Raw genomic sequence first — 5585 nt, 5'->3', positions numbered from 1 at the left:
GCACGGCCGTGTCTCCTCTTGTGTTGTGAACATGGCCTAAGGCACACCCGTGTAACTGGCCGTGTGGATGGGAGAACCCTGTGTTCAAAGACTCAGTTAGTAGGTTAAATGTGAAAAACTAGAATTTAAAGAAATCAACACTGTTAGTGTTCGGGTTGCCTCCTGAGAAGCGCTTATTTATAGTCTAAGCTGGACTTACCTCTCTTTTACATGGTCAAGGTGGTGCGAGGAGTTTACACTCCTTATCCCTGCTAACAATTTTATCAACATAAGGTTTAATATTAGTACTATTTACCTTAAAAGTGCCGAATTTGGGACACATTACCTCGACTGTAACATTTGAGAAAATACTGAGTACCATGAGAGGAATTTCTCCATTAGGTTCAGAAGCAGCAATACGAGGATCTGTTGCATCCAGTAGTACTTTGTCTCCAACCTTAAGTTGATTTGGTGAGGTATTGATCTCGTCCTGGCTTGGTTTTGGATTATGGTGTGTTCTTAGTTTATATGTCTGCCATTCATCTAGCTCTTCGATTACAAGTCTTCGTTCTTTATAGATAGGTCCTTTGATGTTGCTTGAACATGGCTCATATGTGTTCTTCGAACCTGTTTTCTACAAAGTAGGTTGTACCACATGGTCAGTTTTAATAGTATAATTTATGCGACCACCTTTAATTTTTGATGTGTTTTTCGAATTATGAGCTTGAAGTGTAATTGTTTCGTCTCTCACACAAAGTGTGAGTTTACCTGTGCCAACATCAATAATTGTTCTAGCAGTTGCTAAAAAGGGCTTTCCTAAAGTTAAAAGAACGTTACTATCCTCCTCTATGTCTATAACAATGAAATCAACTGGGAATATAAATTTGTCGATTTTAATGAGTACATCTTCAATAATACCCCTAGGAAATCTGATAGCTTTATCTACTAATTGAATGCTCATCCTAGTTTGTTTGGGTTTCCCAAAGCCTAGTTGCTTAAACATCTTGTAAGGCATGACATTGATGCTAGCCCTAAATCAGCCAAAGCATTATTAACATCTAAGCTACGAATTAAGCAAGGAATTGTAAAACTCCCTAGATCTTTCAATTTGTTGGCCAGATTATTCTATAGAATGGATGAGCACACTACGTTTAGTTCTACATGCGATGCCTCATCTAACTTCCACTTATTTGCTAGAAGCTCCTTTAAAAATTTGATTGCGTTCGGCATCTGCGAAAGAGCTTCAATAAACGGTAAGTTTATATGTAATTTCTTTAAAAGTTTAAGGAATTTACCAAATTGTTCGTCTGAGCTGTCTTTCCTTATCGCATTGGGATATGACACATGAGGTTTGTATTTTGTTCTTATCAGTTTCTGCTCAGTGTGGCCTACCTCACCTTTGCCTTTGCTTACCACAGTTTCTTGCCTCGGTTCTGGTTCAGGTGCAACTAACCCTTCCTCATTTTGAATGGTAATTGCATTGAGGTGCTCCACTGGGTTAGATTCAGTGTTACTCGGCAGGCTACCTTATGGTCGTTCAGATATCAATTTAGCGAGCTGGTCTATCTGAGTCTCGAGCCCTTGGGTCAGTCCTTGTTGATTCTTAAGTGCTCTCAGTATTCTGGAAACGAGTTTCTGACACAGAGATGAATTTTTTTAGCACCTCCTCAAGATTCCGCTTTTTCTCCTGTTGGTAAGGTGGTTGTTGAAAGCCTGGAGGTGATGGTGGTCTCTGATTTCCTTGCCCTCCCCATGAGAAATTTGGGTGGTTCCTCCAACCTGCATTGTAAGTATTACTATAAGGATTATTTTGAGGTCGAGGATTATTACCCATAAAATTTAACCGCTCATTCTCCATGCTGTGGCCATAGGGTAGGTATTCTAAATTGCTCGATCCACTTCCAATTGCTTCACGCTGCATTACTGGGTGAACTTGTGAAGACCTAAGAAAACCATCAATTTTTTTATTCAAAAGTTCTACCTGATTGGAGAGCATGGTGATTGAATCGACGTTAAAATTGCCGGCTACTTTTGTTGCCTTTGTCCTCATGACTTGCCACTGATAATTATTCAGTGACATTTCTTCTATAAATTCACAAGCATCCTCAGGTGTCTTATTATTGATAGTCCCACTAGCAGCTACATCAATCATCTGTCTAGTCGAAGGATTTAGGCCATTGTGGAACATTTGAACCTGTAGCCAGAGTGGTAATCCATGGTGAGGGCATCTTCTCAAAAGGTCCTTGTATCTCTCCCATACATCACAGAGTGTTTCTAAATCCATCTGCACAAAAGAAGAGATATCATTACATAATTTGGCCATTTTAGCCAGTGAAAAATATTTTACTAAAAACTTTTCGGTCATTTGTTCCCAAGTAGTGATTGACCCTCGTGGTAACAAGTTCAACCACTGTTTAGCTTTGTTCCTTAATGAAAAAGTAAATAACCGAAGGCGAATGGCATCATCAGAAATGCCATTAATTTTAAAAGTATCGCAGAGTTCCAAGAAGTTCGTCGAGTGAGCGTTGGGATCTTCGTCCTGCAAACCATCAAAATGAACAAACTACCATAATTTATACATATTTTTACCCCATGCTTAGCGCATTTTATGGATGATTTTTCCTTAGGATTGGTGAATTCGATGCTCCTAATGCCTTAATTTCATGTTTTATACTTAGGTGAGCATAGAAGAGCGAAAGGAACGAGAAACGGGCCAAAAATGGAGAAAATGGGCCAACATACGAAATCAACATGGCCTAGACTTCCTCACACGAGTAGACCACACAACTGTGTCAATTTGGCAGAATTGAAGCACGACTCACACGGGTATAACACATGCCCATGCCATTCTAACAGGCTCAAACACGGCCTGAAGTAATCACACACGGGCGTGTCCCTGCTGAGTCCAAGTTGAGTCCAATTCAGAAAATGCCACTTTTGAGGGTTCTTAGGCATTTCGAACCCTATAAATACACCCTAGAGGACGAGAATAAAGGGAGGCACGGGGAGGAAGGAATGAATTACTCAAAGGAAGCTGATTGATCCATCTCAGAAGCCGGATTCATCATCAAGATTGAAGATCTCCCCTCAATTTCCCTTCAGGAGTTTTGGATTTTCTTTATGTTTTGTATTCATTATTCTTTTAAGATGTTTTCCTTTTTAGTTATGAACTAAATCTCCTAAATACCTAAGGGGAATGAAACCTAAGATGAATCTTGTTATTATTTTCTGAATTGTATGATAAAATTTAACTTGTTCTTAATTATGTATTCTTAATTCTTGTTTTGATATCCCAGGATACTGATTCAAGATAAGCTCTTATTCAGAGGAGGAATAGACCCTGTCTAAGAGTACATTTATCATAATTAAGTGGAGTTGATTGCACGCTTACTGATAGGGTGACAAGATTTTGCCAGATTAGGGTGAAACCTAATAAGGGGATTCATAGATCAAGTTAATGCAACCCTAGGGTATTAATTAGAGAAAGGTCTCAATTATTCAACCTAGGGATTAGACGTTATTAGTCTTGAATAGGGATAATAACATAACTTAGGGATCTCTATGGAACAAATTAAATGAATAAATCGTCTGATTCGGAGTCAGAATAACAAGTGATGTCTAGGTGAATTTTTCCTTAGGTATTGTCTTAATTCAATCGATTTTCCCAAAAGTAATTCCCTAATTCTATTCTCTGTGAGTGCTTAGTTTAGATAATTAGTTAGTTAAAACAAAACCTCCTTATTCTTAGGTTAGATAATAAAAAGACATTCATTACTAGTACTTTTAGTTCCTTTGGGTTCAACAATCCGGTCTTGCTAAAACTATACTACTGCTCGATAGGTACACTTTTCTATATTGCGATAATAGTTAGTTTCAAAGAATGATTAACTATAAATATTTAAAACCTATCACGAAATCACGCGATCAAGTTTTTGGTGCCGTTGCCGGAGAACTAAGATATTAGGAACGCTCAATTTTTATTACTTTAGCCATTTATTTCTCTTGCAATTTAATTTAATTTTAATTTTAATTTTATTTATAAATTTAATTGTTCTTTCTCTTGGCAGGTTTTTATAGTTTATGACTAGAAGAAACCCATCAGGGCCACTACTTTTTGACGAAGAAATCAATCGCACAGTTCGTAGAAACCAAAGAGAAATAAGGCGAAGCTTAAGATACACAGAGAACGAGTAGGAGGACGATACTTAAACCCCAATCGAAGAGATGGCTGAAAATCAAGACAATGAACTACCTCCTGCAATTGCGGTTAATCAAAATCCTGCTCCACGTAATATATATGATTATGCTAAACCTACTTTAACAGGAACTGAGTCAAGTATAGTTAGGCTTGCTATTGCTGCGAATAACTTTGAACTAAAACCTAAAACTATTCAAATGATACAGCAATTTGTTCAGTTTGATGGTTTGCAAGATGAGCATCCAAACACCCACTTGGCAAATTTCCTGGAATTCTGCGATACATTTAAAATTAATGGCGTTTCTGACAATGCCATTCGTCTTCGGTTATTCCCTTTTTTATTAAGAAACAAAGCCAATAGTGGTTGAACTTATTACCACAAGGGTCAATTACTACTCGGGAACAAATGACCGAAAAATTTTTACTAAAATATTTTCTTTCAGCTAAAACGGCTAAATTACATAATGATATCTCTTCTTTTGTGTAGATGGATTTAGAAACACTCTACGATGCATGGGAGAGATACAAGGACCTTTTGAGAAGGTGCCCCCACCATGGGTTACCGCTTTGGCTACAGGTTCAAATGTTCCATAATGGCCTGAATCCTTCGATTCGACAAATGGTTGATGCGGCTACTGGCGGAACCATCAATAATAAAACACCTGAAGATGCTTATGAGTTTATAGAGGAGATATCACTAAATAACTATCAGTGGCAAGTCATGATGACAAAGCCAACAAAAATAGCCGGTGTTTATAACATCGATTCAGTCACCATGCTCTCTAATCAGGTAGAACTCTTGAATAAGAAAATTGATGGTTTTCTTAGTTCTTCACAGGTTCACCTAGTAATGCAGTGCGAAGCAAGTGGAGGTGAATCAAGCAATTCGGGATACCAACCTTCTGGCCATAATATGGATAACGAGCCGTTAAATTATATGGGTAATAATCCTCGATCTCAAAACAATCTATACAGTAACACTTACAATGCAAGTTGGAGGAACCACCAAAATTTCTCATTAGGAGGCCAAGGAAACCAGAGACCACCTTCATCCTACCAACAACCACCCTACCAACAGGAAAAGAAGCTAAACCTTGAAGAGATACTCTCAAAGTTCATATCAGTGTCAGAAACTCATTTCTAGAATACCAAGATAGCAGTTAAGAATCAGCAAGCGTCGATCCAAGGGCTCGAAACTCAGATAGGCCAGCTGTCCAAACTAATTTCGCAAAGACCACTAGGAAGTTTATCTAGTAACACCAAATAAAAAGAGCATGTATGTAACACCCCTTACCCGTTACCGTCGCCGGAACAGGATATAAGGTATTACCAGAACATAACACATACCATTAAACATAATCGAGATGTAAATATGTCATCCAATTTGATAGTGCATCGTATAACATAT

The 5585-nt window shown here is 38.0% G+C and overlaps 2 non-coding genes across 2 annotated transcripts; one reads left to right on the top strand and one right to left on the bottom strand.

The window, feature by feature from the left end:
• Positions 1-2189: 2189 nt before the first annotated feature.
• LOC128284742 (small nucleolar RNA R71) lies at positions 2190-2294 on the top strand. The gene has a single exon (XR_008275164.1). It is a non-coding gene; the product is annotated as a small nucleolar RNA R71 (small nucleolar RNA).
• A 2338-nt stretch (positions 2295-4632) lies between these two features.
• Positions 4633-4738, bottom strand: LOC128285031 (small nucleolar RNA R71). Its single transcript, XR_008275447.1, has one exon. It is a non-coding gene; the product is annotated as a small nucleolar RNA R71 (small nucleolar RNA).
• Positions 4739-5585: the final 847 nt, after the last annotated feature.

Source organism: Gossypium arboreum, chromosome 11, assembly GCF_025698485.1.
Source record: "Gossypium arboreum isolate Shixiya-1 chromosome 11, ASM2569848v2, whole genome shotgun sequence".
Taxonomy (NCBI): Eukaryota; Viridiplantae; Streptophyta; class Magnoliopsida; order Malvales; family Malvaceae; genus Gossypium; species Gossypium arboreum.
The sequence above is the reverse complement of the archived record's forward strand: the minus strand, read 5'-3'. Positions and strand labels throughout refer to the sequence as shown.